We start from the raw sequence: 22,705 nt of genomic DNA, 5'->3' as shown, positions 1-22,705 counted from the left end.
TATGTCGCCTAATGTTTTTTTTGTTTCTGAGTTACATGTTCGTTTGAAGGACTTAATGTACAAAATAACATAGTTGCACCCCGGAGTGTTGAAATTGGTAAACACAGTGCATTCAGTGAGGTTTGCACCGCCCTCCTTTTATTTCTGACTCTTCCTGTCACCACTCTGAGCGCTCATTCGTATGCCCTTCAAATAATGTGCGCAGTATAGGCTATTGATGTTTTATTATGAGCCATGTACAGTATCCTAATGTTTTTTGTTTCTGAGTTACATGTCCGTTTGAAGGACTTGATGTACTAAATAACATAGTTGCACCCGGTAGTGTTGAAATTGGTAAACACCGCAGTTGTGGACATTTTGTAGCCTAAAATGATGTTATGATAAGCTTTAATAAAGGGCCCGGTCATTTGCCCCGCCCCCGGCCCGGCTCTGACTTGTTCCGCCACTGTCACTGATGTCACTGTTTGCGCTGCTTAACGGCATCACATGACGTCCACCCACTTTCGCTAACTCCACCCAATGTGTCCACCCACTTCCAGCCAGCACGGTTCAGCGCGGTTGTAGTCGAAATGCAACTCCAACAGCCCCGCTCAGCTCGACTCAGCTCGACTCGGCACGGCACGGCTCAGCCGCGTTTGTAGTGGAAAAGCGGCAATATAGTTACTGCACAATGCAGGTTATTGCGAACACCATTTCATTGTCAAAAGAATGTTGATTTTAATGTGGCTCTATTTTCTTGTTTTATTAGCACCTAAAGTCAGTGTGTTCTTGTGTTCATTCATTAATGGTGACTAATGACACCAAAATTCAGGCTCCAACTCAATTCTGAATCCAGAATTGTTTTTTTCTGTTGTTGTTGTTGTTGTTTTTTTACCTCGTTGCTAATTGCACTTTATGGCAAGAGACTGAAGCTCTGTTATTTGTTGTCTCATGTTGGTATGTTCCTACTACTGAATCATGTGTCAGTGTGTGGGTGTATGTAAGTAGCTTTTGTTTTTTCAGTGTAGTTATTATGAAGCCAATACCACGACCATGAGTTGGCCTAGTGGTTAGCTTGTCCGTCTCTCGATCGGGAGATTGCGAGTTCTACTCACGGTCATACCAAAGACCATCATAAAAATGGTACCTACTGCCGTCTGGCAAGGCACACTGCAATACAGATGCGAGTGGGGAGTCAAACTCTTGCGATGACCAGACGACTAGCCCCCCACTGTAACCCTAACTATGTAATAGGCAAGAGGCCAAGGGCTACGGTAACGGAGATTGGCGCCACCACATGGCGTGGGAAGGGACTTTATGAAACCAAAGGCAATTTTCTAGAAATGACAAAGTTATCATTCAATCAATTTATAATGATTCAGGCAATCATATGTCACACATTCATCTCAATGCATGTAGGATCAACCTAATTCAAATACTATCCAGGAATTTATTGTGCAATCTATTTTCATGTCAATATAATTCCTCCATTACTGTTACGTTCGACTCCATTATGGTGGAACTGGCTAAAATATGCTTTGCCATTATAGTAAAGCATCTTAGCATATACAGCTCCATTACACTGTCGTATATTATCTGCCACTTGACACTCAGCTCAAAATATGCTGTCAAGCTAAACATACAACCCTATTAACTTCTGTAATGAAGCCTCAGACAGCTATCCTGACAGATACGTGGCTAAATCTCTCTCCAATCCTTTATCTGGAGATGTGTGTGGCATCATTCCTGTGTCCCTTCTGAAACTAGCAGGCTGGGTCCCTGACTGTGAAAATATACCCAAGAGAAATATATCAAAACTTTAACATCATTGAACTCCCAGGGTTGTAGTAGAAGTTGGCGACTTAAGTCCAAGCATTATGTCAATATTTATTCACAGAAAGTTATGCGTATTCTGATTCAGGTGACACACATTTTTGATTTTCTAGGCTTCCCATTCAGATTATGGAAATCACTTGCACAAACTGTGATTAATATCATGATATGTGAATGATCAGAAGATTATCACATGAATCACTGCAAATTTGCTTGAACAAAATGGCTTCCACTCTCATTATTTGGCAGCTTATAAAATTGCACTTGATCCAGCACATCCTATTATTTCGCATTTGTTTCATTATTATTTCATTTATATTTTTGCCTCCACAGATAATTGTGCATAAAATCAGTGTAGTCATGATATACTAAATAAGTGTCATGAAATCCTAATGTGTGCAGAGATGTAAGTTATTTTTAATCACACTTTTAATTCCCTCTTTACAGTTGAGGAATTAACAACATGCCAATATATTTTGGTTACTTCGATACACAGGCTTATAAAAGCAAATATGCCCACGGTTTGAAGGATAAGCTGACTGAGCAATCATCTTAGCCACTGACTAAGGCTGTGACAAACTCCACTGGCACTGTTAATGCATTCTCAGTGCCACTGGTTCCATATGGCTTTACCACACAACTGATTTGAAGATATATCCTAGGATGTGCTAGGATACGTAATCAGTGACGAGTCGGGTCTTTCAATATCATACACTCTTGCTCAGATGACCCTGCCAGAGTTGATCAAACTCTGGTTTGTATCCCAGCAGCACTGGCCCACAGATCATTCCTCCTGATCCAAAGCCATATGAAGGCTCTCTCTCTCTCTCTCTCTCTCTCTCTCTCTGCAGCCTCCATGGTGGACTTGATGGCATTCCATTTTGCAACCCCTACAGTATGATGCCAAACTGAGTGGAGACCTTGCATAGTGAGCAGCCAGCAAAATCTCTACACATCACTTCAATGGCCTCACAGTGCACCTTTCAGCATCTCCTCCAGCAGTCATCCACCAGTTCCTGGTACCTGGACCTCTTCCGCTCATTTGCCTCTTACATACAGTCCTCCCAGGGAACTGCCAGCTCTATAAGGAGAACCTGCTTTGATAATGCTGACGATAGCACCATGTCTGACCTCAATGAAGTTGTCATAATGTGGTCCAGGAACTTGAGCTGCCTCCCTAAGTCGACTCATAGCTCCCAGACAGATGCAGAGATGATCAGTCTGGCCTGTTACTGTCTTAGCCCTGCCAAAGGCAGTATTCACATGCTCGTTGTTGTCCACGACTTTTAGAGATGACATTTGCAACTATCTTCAGTGCCTGAGCATGTCGCCAGCAGTCGCTTCCCTCCCCCAGGGCTGTTGGGCAGCTTCTGAGGATGTTCTCAAGCATTTTTTAATCACTTTTTTTAATTTCATGAATGGGTCCCCAAACCAACTTTTTCCCAGAAAAGTTATTCCAGAATGTTCCACTCATCCAGCAGTATTATTTGAAACACTGCCTATCAAATCACACACATTTCATAGTTTTATTAAAATTGCAGTTAAGTATCAGGTAACATTAATAAACTTGCTTTTTAGGTTCTGAATTTTAGATGAAGCCCTTTCATCAAGTGATTTAAAAAATACTGTCAAGGGCCATCTAAATGTATATCACAAACCTTAGGGCAGGGGTCATCAAACTACGGCCCGCGGGCCGACTCCGGCCCCCCAGCCCCTCTGCCCGCCACCACTTGAACCGGCCCTATGAGGCAATCCCCAAAAGTGGTCATGGCCTATTTTTTAAAATTGCTTTTTGGCAAATAATAACATGTCTGCATCTTGTATTTTGTTGATTTTATCAATTAAAATTGATATTTAGTTATAAAATGAACTATTCATATTTTCCAAATTTTCGTCATATGCTCGCGATCAAGCAGTGACAGGCAGCGCACGCGCAGAGAACTGTCAGTGTTCAGGACAGCAAAATGGCTAGCGGTAAGCGAAAAGTTGACAGAGAGTGCAGAGTTTTTAAAGAACAATGGATCACCGATTATTTTTTCGTTCAGTGTAAGGACCGTGCAGTTTGTCTTGTATGTAAAGAAAGTGTGTCGGTTTTCAAAGAATATAATCTGCGTCGTCACTACAAAACCTGCCACAAAGAGTATGCTAGTTTGCGAGGGCAAACAAGAGAAGACAGGATTCGGAGGATGAAATGCGGACTGGCTGCACAACAGAATGTATTCCTTCGCCAAACCCAGATCAACCAGGCTGCTGTCCGAGCTAGCTATAAGGTAGCTACCCATGGAAAGCCGTTTACTGATGGGGACTTTGTTAAAGTATGCATGCTTGCTGTGGCCGAGGAGGTGTGTCCCGACCAGTGATGGGAATAACGGTGTTAGAAATAAACGGCGTTACTAACGGCGTTACTTTTTTTAGTAACGAGTAATCTAACTAATTACTTTTTACATCGTTATAACGCCGTTCCCATTACTTACAATAAAATGCTCTGCGTTACTTTATTAAAGCTGTTTTCATCTGGCACTGCTCGTTCAGCCTTTCTTTACTCTGCTTTAGTATGGGGCGGGGAGACGCGAGACAACGGCATAGTCAGCCAATCAGAGTAGATTTGGACAACATACGTAGGTAGGCTCCGCCTACTGCACTACTGCGCACACTTTCAATCAGAAGACACAGCGATGGCGAGCGGTCAGCCCAACACTGCGCTTTCAAATTGGAAATACAGCATTACTTTTCATTACTTGAAATAAAAGGCAAAAATGTCTACGTGCAATGCACATTATGTCGAGGAACAAAGCGTTTGTCCTCATCAGTGGCCAGTAATTAGTAACAATTTTAATAACTACAAAAATATATTAAATTTGATAGATGTCTTATCTCACATTCATCTCATCTCTCATTATCTCTAGCCGCTTTATCCTGTTCTACAGGGTCGCAGGCAAGCTGGAGCCTATCCCAGCTGACTACGGGCGAAAGGCGGGGTACACCCTGGACAAGTTGCCAGGTCATCACAGGGCTGACACATAGACACAGACAACCATTCACACTCACATTCACACCTACGGTCAATTTAGAGTCACCAGTTAACCTAACCTGCATGTCTTTGGACTGTGGGGGAAACCGGAGCACCCGGAGGAAACCCACGCGGACACGGGGAGAACATGCAAACTCCACACAGAAAGGCCCTCGCCGGCTATGGGGCTCGAACCCAGGACCTTCTTGCTATGAGGCGACAGCGCTAACCACTACACCACTGTGCTGCCCTTATCTCACATTGTCCCACAAAAATATTAATATAGTATAGATAACGTTACTAACTGGTTCTGTTAAGTGTCCATTTCGGTCATTAAACACATTTAACATTCACTTTTATTATGATTACACTAATTTGTTTTTTTTGTTTTTTTTGGGGGGGACACAAAATGTAACGGAATAATTACTTTCCCTGGTAAGTAGTTACTTTTATGACAAAGTAACTCCGTTACTAACTCCGTTACTTTTTGGGAAAAGTAACTAGTAACTATAACTAATTACTTTTTGAAAGTAACGTGCCCAACACTGGTCCCGACAAGAAGGATGCGCTCAATGCAGTGAGTATCTCCGCACCTACTATGACCAGGCGAACCGAAGATTTGGGGGACAACGTGTATGACCAGCTGAATGAGAAAGCGTCAGAATTCAAGTTTTTTGCTTTGGCCATGTATGAGAGCAATGATGTGCAGGACACAGCACAACTGCTGTGATCTATTGATCTATTGCTCATATTATAATTTCACTGTTTTTTTAAATGTATTTATTTTATAGGCCTATTTATTTTACTTTTATTAAGTGCTGCACACAATTATTATTAATATTATTGATAATATCAACAGACCTACTTACAATTTATAATTTTTCACTCACCTTTGCCAGTGTCAATCACCTCAACTAGGCAGATGTTTCTTACCTTGACAGCTTTGATGTTATTTTTATTAGAAAATAAATAAATGGAATATCTGTGGTATTTCAAATTAAAACAAAGTGTGAAGACTCGATTACTACTTTTGCAAACCACTAGTAAAGATAAACAAATATGTGCCAGGAATCGAGGGTTGATATAGTAGTGTTGATATCGTAGTGTGGATATAGTAGTGGGGATGGCTGTGCCAGGCTAGTAATCTCTAAAACACAAGGAGGCCTGCTGGTGGTCATATTTGTCTGGGTCATACAATTCTATGTTATATAGCTGACCCGACCCCGGCCCCCCATCACAGTCAAGAACGACAATGTGGCCCCCAGAGAAAAAGTTTGGTGACCCCTGCCTTAGGGATCCCTGAACCCTACACACTACACCCTACACAAGTAGCAATATCAATCAAGAAGAATGTGCATAAGGTCAAGGTCAGAATCATACTTAATTGAGACCATGCCGTGTTCTTGGCAAACTCTGAACTCCAGTTTCCATATTAAACCCTCACTATATACACAACGCTTAATAAAGTTCCTGAAGAACAGAGGTCTGTATACCGTAAGTGTGTGCGTGCATGCGTGTGTGTGTGTGTGTGTGGGGGGGGGGGGGGGGGGGGGGGGGGCACACTGTCTTGAGCTATTACACATGCCTTTGATATATAATACTCCCAAGTATGATGAAATATCAATTTGGCATCGGGTATATTTAATCACTGTAAATTTTCTATCAATTTGCTGTTACTTTGCCGCTTTCATTATTTCATTACTACTCTGTCTTTTTGCTCTCATCTCTCTACATACATCATCATCGTCATCATCACTCTCTCTCTCTCTCTCTCTCTCTCTCTGTCCTTCATTAATCAGACACAGGTTTCCATAATCATTTCTCTCACTGTCTTTCTTACATTTGTCCCCATTACTAGAGCTCATCAGCTCACAAGCCGAAGGCTTACTGCTCAATCTGTCTCCACTCTACAAATTGCAACTGCCTAAACACCACGAGGCAGTGTAGCTTCATTAGAGGTCATATAGATGATGCATCGTTTCCCAATAATAAGATTGTCAGATCTTTTATAGCTTGTAACTGTAAGATAATTATATTTACTGTTATCTTAAATGTTTCAGTACACTTGTGGAAAGTCTAGCAGTATGTTTTTTTTTTAAACACTCCTGATCCCTCACACTGTATTATATTTTTCATTACTTTTATATGAATCATTTCTTTTTAGTTTATCACTAGTTAATATTGTTCTACACTTTTTTATTAAGCTCACAGCATACTCATAAGCCATTAATGTGTCATTTGTTTGTTTTCTAGGAACATCCTGAATGACTGAATTGTTTGAGAATTTTTTAATATAAATTTATCACTATAAATACTTTAAATAATTATGGTCATGCAAATCCATTCAAATAAGTGGGGAAAAATAGAAAAAAAATGGGGAAAAACGCAGTTTTACAGTATGACAAAGTTGTGCTTATGAAAGTCTTTAGTTACAAAAGTGATTGTATATAGTTTACTAATTACAGTATATATGATTAGTGTGCTGGCTTTTATTGTGAATAAATGGTTCATAAGTCATCTACAAGGTTTATAAACACTAATTAAGATTATAATGTGATGTCATTTTTTAAAATTTACCAATAGTATACAATTGGTTATCAGGTCTTCAACATTAATATTTGATTAACATATCTGGCTTGTTAAAAACTTATTCAAAGTTGCAAACACTGATTTTCCCACAGGCTTGTGGGTTATCAAGGTGTTTACTGGCAAATGTGAGACGAGCCTTTATGTTCCTTTTGGTTCAAAGGGGTTTTCACCTTGCAACTCTCCAATGGATAGCATTTTTGCCCAGTCTCTTTCGAATGGTGGAACCATGAATGCTGAATGTCGAGGCCAGCAAGGTCTTCAGTTCCTTAGATGTTCTTCTGGGTTCTCTTGTCACATCCTGGGTGAGTTGTTGAGGAGTTTTTGTATGCAAGCAGAGATAATGACTCTCATTCTGATTTGTTTTAGTCCCAGAGCCATAGAAATGGCTTTGTAACCTTTTTCAACGACATATATTTCAATTCATTTTGTTCTGATCTCTTCTGAAATTTCTTTGGATCATGGCATAATATGGTACTTGTTGAGAACTTTAAGCCTGCTTGACATTTAGATTCAACAGGGCTGACAGTAATCAAGCCTGAGTGTGTCTCGTCTAATTGAACCCATCAGTTGAATTTGGTGAATTGGTTGATTGAGTAACTGACATTTTTCTTGCAAAAAATGGAATAGTAATTTTAAAACTGCATTTTGTGTTTACTCAGGTTAGCTTTGTCTTGTATTAAATTTCAGTTTGAAGATCAAACAATTATGTATAACAAATATGTAAAAACAAGAAAAGCAAAACCTTTTGCAAGGCACTGTATTATATTTTACAGCAATTTTGGTTACATTTCATTGTTTTTGACATTTAAGTCAATGCCACAAAACTACTGAATTACTATTATCTATGATTTAGTAACCTATAATTACCTATAATCTATGATTTCTAGGATTTTTCACTGCAGAGAATAAATATCCCACTTGGATTTGAACTGTCTTCTGCATTCATCGTAACTTTACAATGACTTGTCAGTGCATTGACTTGTTGCACTTGTTGATTTTATTTTAACATGAGCAATTTAGTGGACTGATGTTTCTTGTTAATATGTCCTTGAAGACAAAGATTTTTAAAAGACCTTTTAAAATGCAAGAAAGCAGCAAGGTTGGATGCATCTCACATTACAAGCCTTTTACTTGCAGTCCTGCTCAATTTGTTTGTTTTATTGCCATTGGGCAGCACTTAAGAGCATAAATGGGCATCAGAGGACATGAAAGTAGTACAGGGATCCCTAGTGTGCAGGGCCCTGCATCTAAACCTGAGATGGATTATGACTTTAGGTAGAAATTATTCTCTTATAGTGAAGCCAAACAGATGGTAATTATCATTTAACATCCTTAAATCATCATGAATGAGGCTTTTTTTTCTTTTTTTGGGAGAAATAGATGCTCAGGACCAAAGACAAAAAGGACCATCCAGACTGTTACCAGCAACAAGTCCAAACATCAGGGTCTGTCATGGTATGGGGTTGTGTCAGTGGCCTTAGCAAAGGTAACTTACACTTCTGTGATGGAGCATTAATGCAGAAAGTAAATTGAAATTTTAGAGCAACATGTGCTGCCTTCAAGTTGACATCTTTTCCAGGGCAATTTTAATGAGACAATGCAAAACCACATTCTGCACAGATTACAAAGGCATGGCTGTAGAAGAAGAGGATGTCTGTCCCCTCTGTCCCCAATAAAGAATGTGTGGAGAATTTTGAAATGAAAAATATGACAATGACCACCCCGTACTGTTGTACACCTTAAGACCTGTTTTCAGGAAGAATGGGACAAAATAACACCTGAAATGTTTCATCACTTGATGTCTTCTGTCCCTAAACATCTTTTGCATGTTGTGAGAATGAATGGCAACATTACAAAGTAATAAATGCTATACTGTCCAAACTTCTACTGAAATGTGTTGCAAGAATCAAAATTGACATATGTTTATTTGGAAAAAGAATACATTTTATGAGGTACAACATCAAACAATGTGCTATTGTATTGTTTTGCGTGTAATCCAGGTCAAATATCATTTACAAATCATTGTTTTCGGTTTTAATTTCAATTTCAACACACCATCCCAACTTTTTCTGATTTGGGGTTGGATATTGGGAAATATAATTTGTACAATTTTAGCCAAAAGCTACTGTCTAAGCCAGCTAAACATGAAGGTAAATATTGTACAAAAATTATGAAAAATGAAGTTTCATAAAGATGTGATTGGAAAGTGTTGGTGACAGCAGGACACTGGCTGAACATCACTTGTCTAAAGAGCATGAGTGTGCTGTTGGCTTGCCTCCCAGACACTGGAAATGGAAAAACTAGCAGCAGGGAGTAATAATGACAAAAGTGGCAAAAGTGTGATTTGAGGACAAATATTCATTAGCAAACAAATAATTTGCCAAAACACCCCAACTGTCAAAGCTATTGCATTTAATATTGTATTCAAAAGCCATTCTGAATTTGTCTGCCTTCCAGTGTGTGCTGTTGGATGTGGCACTGAAATTAGCTTAAATGTGTACTGGAATACCAATTCTTTAGTTCTATCTTCAATAGGAGAGGTTAATTCACAGCAAAGTTGAATTAATTGAGGTGAAAACAAAATAGCTTGACATGAAAATGGAGAAAAAATATATACTATATTCTAACTACATACCTGCAAACTCAGAAGGTCTGAAAAAGGTGACAAACTCCCCCCCCCCGACGTAAACCAAAACCCGAGTCCGCCCCCTCTCCGAAAAAAGGTGCAACATAGCTACAGGTAAACAAAACACCTGTTTATTAACATAACCTTGTTTTTTGGTCAGTCAGTGCAAAATGGCTGATGGTCAATCAACAAAATCAACCACAATCAAGTAACAACAACGTCAAGCTGAGTAATTTACTAATAGTAAATCTCATTTCTTCATTTTTTTGGCCTGGACAAGCCATTCCATGGCCAGTTTCCTCTGCTTTGCCATGTGTCTCTTTCGGGCAACATAGCTTCAGCCCACTAAGGGCTACTTTTGCCGCTTTTCCACTACCAACGCGGCTGAGCTGTGCCGTGCTGAGTCGGGCTGAGTCGAGCCGAGTGGGGCTGTTGGAGTTGCATTTCGACTACAACCGCGCTGAACCGTGCTGGCTGGAAGTGGGTGGACACATTGGGTGGAGTTAGCGAAAGTGGGTGGACGTCAGGTGGTGTCGTTTGGCGGCGCAAACAGTGACATCAGTGAGCTTTTAAGCGGTAGTCTCACGACCCGGAGAGTAAACAATAAACATGGAGGACATGGAGTCGTTAGTGTTGCTGGTCTTGGTGCTGTGGCTTGTTGTCACCGACAACGCCAACAGATACTGGCAAGAGCGTATAGATGAGGCAAGGCACATAAGGCTTCATAATTCTCGTAATTCGTAACTCTCCTTCTTCCGGGTTTACGGTGTTTACAGATCCCAGCGTGCTCGCGGGGCGTGTGTGGGCATGTGAGGACACTCCTCCTCACCAATCAGCGCGCAGGGGAGTGTCTCCTCACGCCCCTAGCCTCACTCGGCTCGGTTTGGCTCGCTTCAGCCCCACTCCAAAACCGTGCGAGTTTTGGGGGCTAAGCAGGGCTGAAGCGAGCTGAGTCGTGCTGTTTTTGGATAGTCGAAACGCGAGCCGTGTCGGGCTGAAGTGAGCTGAAGCGAGCTGAAGTGAGCTGAAAAAGGGTAGTGGAAAAGGGCCATTTGTCTTCAGCCAGCACTTGGGCCAGGTTCACCACCACTGGTGCAAAGGTGAAAGGAAGTGAATATTCAGCAAGAGTAGCCAGAACCATTGCCTAAACAAAGAAAATATTATTAGATTTACATTATTAAAGCTGGTTTAATATTCACAAACTTCCATTGCTACTGCAAAGTTGTTAAGACTGGATCCTCATTCCAATAGACATGATCTAGGCTCCGGTAGTTACCGTAATCTCTAAATTAAGTAAACATGCAATGTACAATATTTTTTGGTAATGTAGGCTAGTCTACTCCTATTTTGTCTAACATTAGCCTACTGGCAAATATCAAGTAACCTGTTAAACAGTGAAATGGTAGAATTACAGAAAACTACAAGCCTAGCCTATTTAGCCTAATCTATACACACCTCTGCATTGGCAACTCGCTGAAATGTAGGTACAGGCACCCTAACTCGCTCCCTCATAACATCAGGCCCCTTGGAAGCACTTTGCTCTGGGACTGGAAGGACACTGGATGTGCTCATAACAGTGCACACTTTTTGACAGTGCACCTCTGTTTGGCAGTGTGCCAAAAGAGCATGAGAGCCTTTATTGCTATAATTTATTTCTTTTTGGCAAAGGCTACATTTTGAATGCCCGGCTTTGTCTATCTTATAAAAAAAAACTGTGACAGCGGGAAGCTGTGCTGAACTCCCTTCACTTCAGTCTTGACCTCGATTTTTAGCCAGGCCCAGCTCCACCTGCACCTCAGACCTGCATCAAGCTTTGCTACATAAACAGCATCTTCCTCTTTAAGCTCCCTCATTCTGGAAAAGAATTACCAAATATTATCGGCTGGGTCAGGACTCCTTTTTGTTACCATAAACGTTTGTAAAGGCTAACTCTAACTACATCCATCCATGTTAAATGATCCACCGGAGAAGGTGTTTCAGTCACTTTAAAACCGCCGGTGTACTAACATTAATGTTACGTGTTCATTTTCATTCCTCATCTTGTGACAATGTCGCATTATCATCAGATAACAGTACGGATGCAGTAGAGATAGCCTTCACAAAAATTATTCGAACTGAACCGACTGGCATGAAAGGTTAACGTTAACACACAATTCACTGATGTTAGCTGACATCCTAGCTAATGTTAGCATACAAGCTGAAAAACTTTACATTATGTATAACGTTAAACATGTTGGAAAAGGTTTCATGTCACGACACACGTAACGTTGCTAAAGTAGGATTATCTTTGACAAACCAAGTTTAATTTACACAGCATATTACGTTGTTGGCAGATAACGAGACTTACCTCAAGTCTGTCGTTAGTGCCCATAGATCTCTGAAGTCTCTGACGCAGGTTGTATGTTTACTGTCTATGGTTTAGTTAGGCAAAGATTTAGTTCGCCGTGGGAAAGATGGATTGACTTGGATGTTTGTGATTGGCCAAATGAGTAGCAGTTGATTGGCCAAATGACTCTTGTGAAGATGGCAATCCCATTTTACTGAAAGTCCCATCCACCCTCCCCCCCTCCCCCCCAAAAAAAACTCTTCAGATCTAGATGAATCACGAGAATGACATATTTTGTTTGCAAAACGGCGAATTTCGCCGAAAAGCGACTAGTTTGCAGGTACGTAACTAGATGATCATGGACACCAAGCACATCACACAGAGAAACTACTTTCAAAGAGCGCATGTAGGAAATTAACATTTTTGTTTGTTTGTTTGTTTGTTTGTTTGTTTGTTTGTTTTCTTGAAATTTTCACAGCACCTCCACAAATACCAAATTTCTTCTTTAAATACTCCTATAAACAATTTGCAAATAAATCCGTTCATATCCAGCTTGATAAACGGAGACCACTGGCTGTATTTTGCTCTTAAATGAGTAACAGGGATGAGGTATTTTAGTATAGCTTTCACAAATACACTAAATGTGGTTAACTAGCATCCGTGCGAATGGCATAAATAAAATATATGGTTTTCATGAATATTTTCAATCTGCAATTTGGGTAACAATATTACCTTATCAGTCAACAGCACCATATTGTTGATAAGAAAGAAAAAAGAATGACAGGGTGTCATCACTTATGCAATTTGAATGATGCAGGTTCCTGTTGAACATGTGACTTAATGAAATGTGGAATAATCCAAATATTTCATTGGGATGAAGGTGGCATGGTGGTGTAGTGGTTAGCACTGTCGGGTTCATTCCGGGTTCGAACCTCATGGCCAATGGGAGCCTTTCTGTATGGAGTTTGCATGTTCTCCCTGTGTCTGTGTGGGTTTCCTCCAGGTGCTCCAGTTTTCCCCTACAGTTCAAAGACATGCAGGTTAGGTAAAATACCCAGCCACTGGGGTCGCACAAGCCAGTGCATACTTAGGCCCTGTCCACACGGCAACGGATTCAGGTGAATCCGATACAATTGTTTATCGTTTAGGCCTGGTGTCCACACGGCACCGGCGTTTTGGGTGCCCCAAAACGCAATCTTTTGAGAACGGGTTCCAGAGTGGAAAGATCTGGCAACGTTACCGTTGCGAAGTTGTCTGGATGAGTAGAACGGATTTGTTTACGATGACGTCACAACCACATGACTATGAGTGCTTCACGCCGGGTAGAAGTGTAATGAACTCGATGCGAGTTGTCAACAAATCCTATAACTTGGTTCATGAAACGCGCTTACAAAATATTTTCACTGTGAATATTTATTGCGTAATGGTGCAAAGTGAGAGAGAGAGAGAGAGAGAGAGAGAGAGAGAGAGAGAGAGAGAATAGCCCTTAGGGCAGAGTCAATCCCGCCAGCAAAAATAGGGAAAAAAAGGAGCGATCTCACCTCTTCAGATGTTGGTTTAAGTCCTACAATACATTCCTCAAAAAGGGCGTAGAAGAACAAATTAATCCATCAACGTGTAGCATTCAATTTATTCCGGACCATTAAAGACGCCGCCTTCCGCGTAGAATCATACGTCATCCTCGCCGCCATATTGGATGGGTCAAAGCGGAGAATAAAGATGCCTCATTCATGTGCTGCGTTTAACTGTACCAACAGGTTTACCGTCCAAACGAGATCACATGGGATTACCTTTCACAGGTGAGACTGGAAAAATACTTTTCATTGTATTTGGTCATTATAATGTAATTTTACGAACAGATTTTTCTGACTTTGTGGCTAATATGAAGTCTCGCGCATAATAGTTTATGCGCATGTGTCCTTACTTCTTCTATTGTTCTGGTGTCTCCGAAGGGACCGTCTTACAGTGCCCCTAGAGGTGTGGCATGTGTATTGCATCATTTTCAGCAAGCGTTGCGTTGCCATATGGACCTGATATTTTACTGATCGTTGCCCATGTGGACGCGAAATTTTTTTAAATAACATCTCGTTGCCGTTGTCGTGTGGATGTAGCCTTAGTGCTGGTCCCAAGCCAGGATAGCTTGGGGAGGAGTGCATCAGGAACAAGTGCCAAATCAAATAAAAGATCTGCTGTGGCAACCCCTAACAGGAGCAGCTGAAAAAAGAAGAATTTCCATCCATCCATAAGCTTCTTATCCTGTGCAGGGTTTCGGGCAAGCTGGAGCCTGTCCCAGCTGACTATGGGCAAGACGCAGGACACACCCTAGACAAGTCACCAGATCATCACAGGGCTGACACATAGAGACAAACAACCACTCACATTCACACCTATGGTCAATTTAGAGCCACCAATTAGCCTAACCTGCATGTCTTTGGACTGTGGGGGAAACCAAAGCACCCAGAGGAAACCCACACAGACACAGGGAGAACATGCAAACTCCACAGAGAAAGGACCCCATTGGCTGCTGGGCTTGAACCCAGAACCTTCTTGCTGTGAGGTGACAGTGCTAACCACTGTGCCACCAAGAAGAATTTCATTGGAATGAAAGTGTTCAGGTAACAAAACAATGTATATTTTTCACAACCTTTAACAGATGACTCATGGAAAAGGAATGTCCTAATGTCTTAATGTCCTTCATGTGTTGTCACTGTTTTGATTGACACTGAGGTGAATTCATAGCAGCTAGACCTTATTAACCCCTTCAATGCCCTTGGACGAGTCACATACATCATGAAATCTTTTACCGCTGTGCTTTATGACGTACGCTACTCGTCATAAACACCTCCTTCTATGTACCTTACATGGCACATTACTTTTACTTCACAATGGCACATTACCGTGAGTTGGCCTAATGGTTAGTGTGTCCGCCTCTCGATCATGAGTTCTATTTACGGTTGGGTCATACCAAAGACCATCATAAAAATGGTACCCAGTTACTTGGAATACATGGACCCTTGATGTACATTGTGTTTTCAAGTACTAGTAATTCATGTTTATGGACAGGTTCTCATTGACAAGACCCAATGTTTTTGAAGTTGTTTTTGATTACTAAAGTTATTTTTACTCTACAACAGTGATTTTTTTGTGATTTTTCTAGACAAATATTAAAAATATAAAGTTCTAAACAAGTTAGAGAAAGATTATTAAAAAATTCCAATTTTGACCTATTTTTGTCCTATATGCCCGGCACGTTACAATTAATTATGGGTGGCAGCCAAGGGGTTAAAAGAACAATGTTGTTTCATGAGAGTAATGAGTTAACAAAGTGAGTGCTTGTATCTCTAAATCCACTAGAGCACTTAATTCCTCTAATGTTCTATATAATGCCTGAGAGTCTAATAAAGCACAGAGTTTAGTGACATAAAACCTTATATCAAAGGTGTTGGCAAGCATATAAAATAGATATTAATGGCAATTCATCTAGCACAACATTTACAAAGTGCTACCTCTCTGTCTGCTAAAGTTAGGCTTGAATGGCTAATATATACACACAGATGTCTTTAAATGGTGCACTTTCAAACTGCTATAATGGAGTAACAAAGGCTTAGGTCTCCCTAAAATGGACCATGAATCCCTTCCATTTGATTTCAATTTTACTGCACTGTGCCATTAGCTGGTTATAGGTTCAGTAAATGCAGTGTGAAATGTTCATTCTTGGCCTAGTTGGGCTCTGACTTTATATTCAGTCAAAAAAGGTTTTATGTACTTATTTACATAGAAGACAGTGGGATGGTTTTATTTATTTGATCAAAAATTGAAATGGAAAAAAAAGCATGCCAGTGTATCACGGCCTGGACCGACACTTATTCAGCAAGACAGCATTGCCAAATTCCAAGCTACCATGCGTCTCCATGATTATTGGCACCCCTTGTAAAGATCAGTAAAAAGGGTTGGAAAAAATCCACCTTTCGGTGATGTAGCTTCATCTCATACTGAAAAAATGCTCTGTACTCTCCAACCTTATAAAATGTTATAGGAGAGACTCACTGCTGTTTTAGTGGCAAAGGGAGGTTGTACAAAGTATTAAATGCAGGGGTGCCAATAATAGTGGCACGTGTTTTTGTTGAAAATAATTATTACTTGATGAGGGATTTGTTTTTCTCTGAAGAATTTTTTTTTTCAATTAAAGGTTGAATTTTTCTCATTTTTTCAGTGAGATGAAGCGACTTCACCAACAGGTGGATTTTTTCTAACCCTTTTTACTAATCTTTACAAGGGGTGGCCAGTAATCATGTAGGTCACTATAGACCCTTTTCAGTCACGTGACCTTCGTAAACGCGACCACCATTTTGGACATGTAGCGGACTTCGGCTCGAATTGGTTTGAATGCAAGGAAGGCGACAAACGGAGAACATACAAGAAAAAGGAGCGAGATGCAGAAAACACCTTCGCTATCCAGCGACGTAGGGCATTTACAGGGCGAGCAGAGGGAGAGGTATTTTCAAAAATTGAGGTTAGCAGGCTTAGAGAGCGACGTTTATCTGCTTCCGCCTGGATTGTTTACAGGCGTACGGAAGTACACGAAGCCACGAAGACTGCAACAATAATACCTAACAAACATTTAAGTATCCGTCGTAAAGACGTGAAACTCGTCGAGTGACGAGTGTGTTCATTGATAAGCTAACACAATCTAAAAGTAGACATACCATCACACTGCCCTGGTGCTGTGTACAGTTTCCCTTCTATGGTTTGTGCACTCACTATTTGCCATTACTTTCTCCAACCGTTGTTACAGATTACAGGGAACGGCCTGGATTTAAGAGACAAATACATGTTCCTCTTGTTTTGAACACTTATTTGTAGGCAGTGCTTAATTTGTAAAGTGGGAGGTCCGGAGCGCAGAGGATGAGCGGCTCCGGTGCGGAAAAAAAGAGGGGGGGAGGGGGGGCGCGGCGTTGCGCTTCTGGGCATGTTTTGTAATAACACTGCAAATTAAGTTCATCTGCAGATATTTTGTGGATGTCGTTTCATGAGAGAAATCACCAACAAGACAGATATCAAAATCAGACATTAACACTAAATAAACTTGCATTTTTTTATTTAATTATTTGGTTGTTTTTTTTTGTTACATAGTCAAAAGAGGTGTTGGATCACCGGATCCAGTGTAAATAGCTGCCGGAGCCAACACCTGAGGTTCCGGAGCGCGCTCCGGCTTGCTCCCCCTCAAATTAAGCGCTGTTTGTAGGACACTGCCTCTGATCTGTCCTACAGTCTACCAACAGCAAAGGAACACAACGCTAGCTAATGTCGTTAGCTAATAGCTACTACAGAAGAACAAAGAGGTTACAATGGGTTATTTTAGCCTATTTGGTTACACACTCGCCGCCACAGAATGTTAACAGCAATGTAATGCCTTTTCTGGCTAATTTTATTCGTCTTACCTCCAACAAAGTGGTCACTGCACAAGCGCTGGTATGCCGAGGGCTGCCAATCTTTCCTGTTTATGGCCGCTATCCATCTTCTCCGTCGGTCAGCATCTACCGGGATCCGATAAAATGATAACCCTTGCCTTGTTTGTTGATGGTTACTACATCCAGGTGCACAACAATATAGTGGCATGATGGAAGTCTTGCTGAAAATAAACACTTTCTTTGCTGCCGTTCCTCAATGCTGGCTGTGGTAAACTACTGGTAGTACATGTCCAAAATGGCGGCCGCGTTTGTCGTGACGTCACGTGAAAAGGGTCTATACCATGATGAACAAGGTACCAGTGAGGAAAACAATGAAAGATTGAAATCATTCTGCTCTATTTTACTGTGCAGAGGCAGTCAATTGGGAAACGCAAGTGCTCTTGGAAAAATCAATTCCTAAAAGAAACCAAATGGTCAAGTGCGTATTTTATGCTTCGTGTCCAATTTCTGCCAGGAGAAACTGATGCACCACATTATTGAGAGATAGATAGAGAGAGAGAGAGAGAGAGAGAGAGAGAGAGAGAGAGCGCTTGAGGAATGTCCTTTACGGGATGGTTCTTTGCAGTTGCATCTGGTTTGCATGGGTGATTACAAAAGACAAATTTCTAAATGTTCTGAAAAATGAACAGAAACCTGTTTAGGTAAGAACTGTAATAGAGGGTTCTATGATTCCATGGTTTGTATTCTACTGATATAACATTTACAAATACAGTATGTATGTAAGGCAAAGCTGAAAGACATTTTAACCGTCTGTAAAATGCCGTTCACAAGAACCTGTGTGCATGTTTCAGATAAAAAAGAGCATGCAGCGTGTCTAGGTTTTGCAGCATTTATCTTGTCCCTGCTCACTATCATATCACTTTACCCTGAAATATAGTTATTAAATATTTCAGAATGATATAATGTTTAAAATGTCTTTTTTTTCCAGGAGCCATCTATTATAGATCATGAAAAATGTACATTTTTGTGTCTCACACTATTTCCTCAACTCATTCACCCGTGAAATATTTTAAACTTTTGCATGAACAGGAATTCACATAATCTGAATTTTCTGGTAATCATGAAAAAAAAGAGAAAAAAACAAAGTTTTCTCATTTCATTTCCTTATTTTCACAGCGTATGCTGACTGATGACACCCCTTTGAAAGTGCAAACCTGTAACAGCTCATTCACACTCATTGTATGGCAAACACTCAAACTAATTGAAGCCAAATAATAAAAAGTTTATAGAACAAGATTTAACAAAGAAAAGCATGTAATGAACAGTTATTCAAAGAAATCAGGTCGTACATGAGCTTATATAAGCCATGTATGACAAGATTGAGTGGAATAACTGCTTTATTCTATCCATGCTCACTGGATATTGTAAAACCGAACATTTTTATTTTTATTTTTTGCAAATTCAATAAATAAAAACTTTATACAAAATCTCTGACACAATCATTTCCGCTTAGAATGTAAATAAACTGGCAAAATAACAGTAACAATTTGTGAAAAAATCTATAATAATAATTCTTGAAAAAAATATATGTTCTAACTATCAAACACTTTCATTCTATATTTTGTTGCTTTTTTGCGGTTTTGTTTTCAAGTAGAGTTTTTATTTCGTCCTCAGTTGGTTCAGCAACACGGTCTGCCATTTTGTTTTTCTATACTCATGGTATATGAGCTGATAGCCTAGTAGTAGATTAGCTAATCAGAGCATGCAATTGCTCATGTCCAGTGAATGTGGATAGAATAATTGTTGATATGGTGAAGTTTTCCATTAGGAGACGGAATAAAGACGCTTCCGGTATCAGCGCTGTGTAACAGTCAGAAAGTTTCCCAGGAGTTGCAGTAATTCCTGTTATCAGTTATATTATAGTAGCGATAAAAAGTCATTCCTGCTTTTATTTTGCTCTCTTTAGAGGTTAATAAGGCAATTTTAAAAACACAGCTTTTCATGAATCCTGAAGATACTAACGCAACAGAAACTTCAGTTGGGAGAAACTGTGGCTTAATGGTTAGAGAAGCAGCTTTGGGACCGAAAGCTCACCAGTTCAATTCCCTGGACCAGCAGGAATGGATGAAGTGCCCTTAAGCAAGGCACCTAACTCCAGACTGCTCTCGGTATGTTATACGTCACTCTGGACAAGATTACCTGCTAAATGCCATGAATGTAATGTAAAGTGAGAGCTTCACCTCTGATTGTTACAAAGCACTATCACTGGAGACTCCTTCAAAACTGTTAAACATCTCTTTACAGAAAATATCAACAATTACAGTTATTTTGTTTGTTTGCACATGCAATATAATAAAAAACGCTTTAAACCTTGTCGTTGGAAGTACTGTCTGAACTGCTGTTATAGAAAATTAATCAACACTTTCTGATCATAATCAAGCATTAATTATCATTCTAATTATAAAAAAGATCATTTGATTGGAGCAAAAATAAACTAATTATTTGCTCATGTTGTGTTCAAAATATCAGTTTCTCTATATCAATTCCTTATTTATGAAATGGTTGTATAAAAGCAATACTGCACACACAATTGTGCTTTTATAGTGAATAGCAGCAGGAGGGTGATTACCTGTGGCCTTGTGCCTCCAGCTGAATCACAACCATGCCAATACTCAGTATAACCACATTCTTGCTCATGTGATATTACTTAAATATGTAAATATGCCCAATAACACATAAATAACTACAACCCCGATTCCAAAAAAGTTGGGACAAAGTGCAAATTGTAAATTGTGGCAGCGGGGGCGTGGCCAAGCAGCAGTCTGTGAATGGAGGGCGGGGTCGGGGAAGGTAAGTGGCTAGGTCATTACACCTGATGTCAATTTGTGTGTGTGCGTGTGTGTGTTTGTTGCAGGGATGGAGTATAAAGGGAGGGGGAGAGGAGAGAAGAGGGATTCGCTTCCCGACCACAACACGTGTGCATGAGTGAGTGAATGAGTGAAAGAAAGAAAGAAAGAAAGAAAGAAAGAAAGAAAGAAAGCTGAAAAGCTCAATAAAGCCCGTGTGTGTGAACACGAACTCTCGCCTGCCGTGCTTCTGTGCTCCACCCACATCGGGGATTACTACATAAATAAAAACGGAATGCAATGATGTGGAAGTTTCAAAATTCCATATAGAACTTAGATGACATATCAAATGTTTAAACTGAGAAAATGTATCATTTAAAGAGAAAAATTAGGTGATTTTAAATTTCATGACAACAACACATCTCAAAAAAGTTGGGACAAGGCCATGTTTACCACTGTGAGACATCCCCTTTTCTCTTTACAACAGTCTGTAAATGTCTGGGGACTGAGGAGACAAGTTGCTCAAGTTTAGGGATAGGAATGTTAACCCATTCTTGTCTAATGTAGGATTCTAGTTGCTCAACTGTCTTAGGTCTTTTTTGTCGTATCTTCCGTTTTATGATGCGCCAAATGTTTTCTATGGGTGAAAGATCTGGACTGCAGGCTGGCCAGTTCAGTACCCGGACCCTTCTTCTACGCAGCCATGATGCTGTAATTGATGCAGTATGTGGTTTGGCATTGTCATGTTGGAAAATGCAAGGTCTTCCCTCAAAGAGACGTCGTCTGGATGGGAGCATATGTTGCTCTAGAACCTGGATATACCTTTCAGCATTGATGGTGTCTTTCCAGATGTGTAAGCTGCCCATGCCACACGCACTAATGCAACCCCATACCATCAGAGATGCAGGCTTCTGAACTGAGTGCTGATAACAACTTGGGTCGTCCTTCTCCTCTTTAGTCCAAATGACACGGTGTCCCTGATTTCTATAAAGAACTTCAAATTTTGATTCATCTGACCACAGAACAGTTTTCCATTTTGCTACAGTCCATTTTAAATGAGCCTTGGCCCAGAGAAGATGTCTGCGCTTCTGGATTATGTTTAGATATGGCTTCTTCTTTGAACTATAGAGTTTTAGCTGGCAACGGCGGATGGCACGGTGAATTGTGTTCACAGATAATGTTCTCTGGAAATATTCCTGAGCCCATTTTGTGATTTCCAATACAGAAGCATGCCTGTATGTGATGCAGTGCTGTCTAAGGGCCCGAAGATCACGGGCACCCAGTATGGTTTTCCCGCCTTGACCCTTACGCACAGAGATTCTTCCAGATTCTCTGAATCTTTTGATGATATTATGCACTGTAGATGATGATATGTTCAAACTCTTTGCAGTTTTACACTGTCGAACTTCTTTCTGATATTGCTCCACTATTTGTCAGCGCAGAATTAGGGGGATTGGTGATCCTCTTCCCATCTTTACTTCTGAGAGCCGCTGCCACTCCAAGATGCTCTTTTTATACCCAGTCATGTTAATGACTTATTGCCAATTGACCTAATGAATTGCAATTTGGTCCTCCAGCTGTTCCTTTTTTGTACCTTTAACTTTTCTAGCCTCTTATTGCCCCTGTCCCAACTTTTTTGAGATGTGTTGCTATCATGAAATTTCAAAATGTCTCACTTTCGATATTTGACATGTTGTCTATGTTCTATTGTGAATACAATATCAGTTTTTGAGATTTGTAAATTAATGCATTCCGTTTTTATTTACAATTTGTACTTTGTCCCAACGGGCGGCACGGTGGTGTAGTGGTTAGCACTGTCGCCTCACAGCAAGAAGGTCCGGGTTCGAGCCCCGTGGCCGGCGAGGGCCTTTCTGTGTGGAGTTTGCATGTTCTCCCTGTGTCCACGTGGGTTTCCTCCGGGTGCTCCGGTTTCCCCCACAGTCCAAAGACATGCAGGTTAGGTTAACTGGTGACTCTAAATTGACCGTGAGTGTGAATGGTTGTCTGTGTCTATGTGTCAGCCCTGTGATGACCTGGCGACTTGTCCAGGGTGTACCCCACCTTTCGCCGTAGTCAGCTGGGATA

At 40.5% G+C, this 22,705-nt stretch overlaps 1 protein-coding gene across 1 annotated transcript in view; it reads right to left on the bottom strand.

Moving 5' to 3' along the window:
• Positions 1-10,693: 10,693 nt before the first annotated feature.
• LOC132883417 (RAS guanyl-releasing protein 2-like) overlaps positions 10,694-22,705 on the bottom strand; it is a 111,882-nt gene continuing 99,870 nt past the window's right edge. The window contains exon 18 of the transcript XR_009654322.1: positions 10,694-11,181. The gene's annotated coding sequence lies outside the window, so the exon portion shown is untranslated. The remainder of the gene's footprint in view (positions 11,182-22,705) is intronic.

Source organism: Neoarius graeffei, chromosome 3 (genome assembly GCF_027579695.1).
Source record: "Neoarius graeffei isolate fNeoGra1 chromosome 3, fNeoGra1.pri, whole genome shotgun sequence".
Taxonomy (NCBI): domain Eukaryota; kingdom Metazoa; phylum Chordata; class Actinopteri; order Siluriformes; family Ariidae; genus Neoarius; species Neoarius graeffei.
Note: the sequence above shows the minus strand (reverse complement) of the source record. Positions and strands in the feature narration are given on the sequence as shown.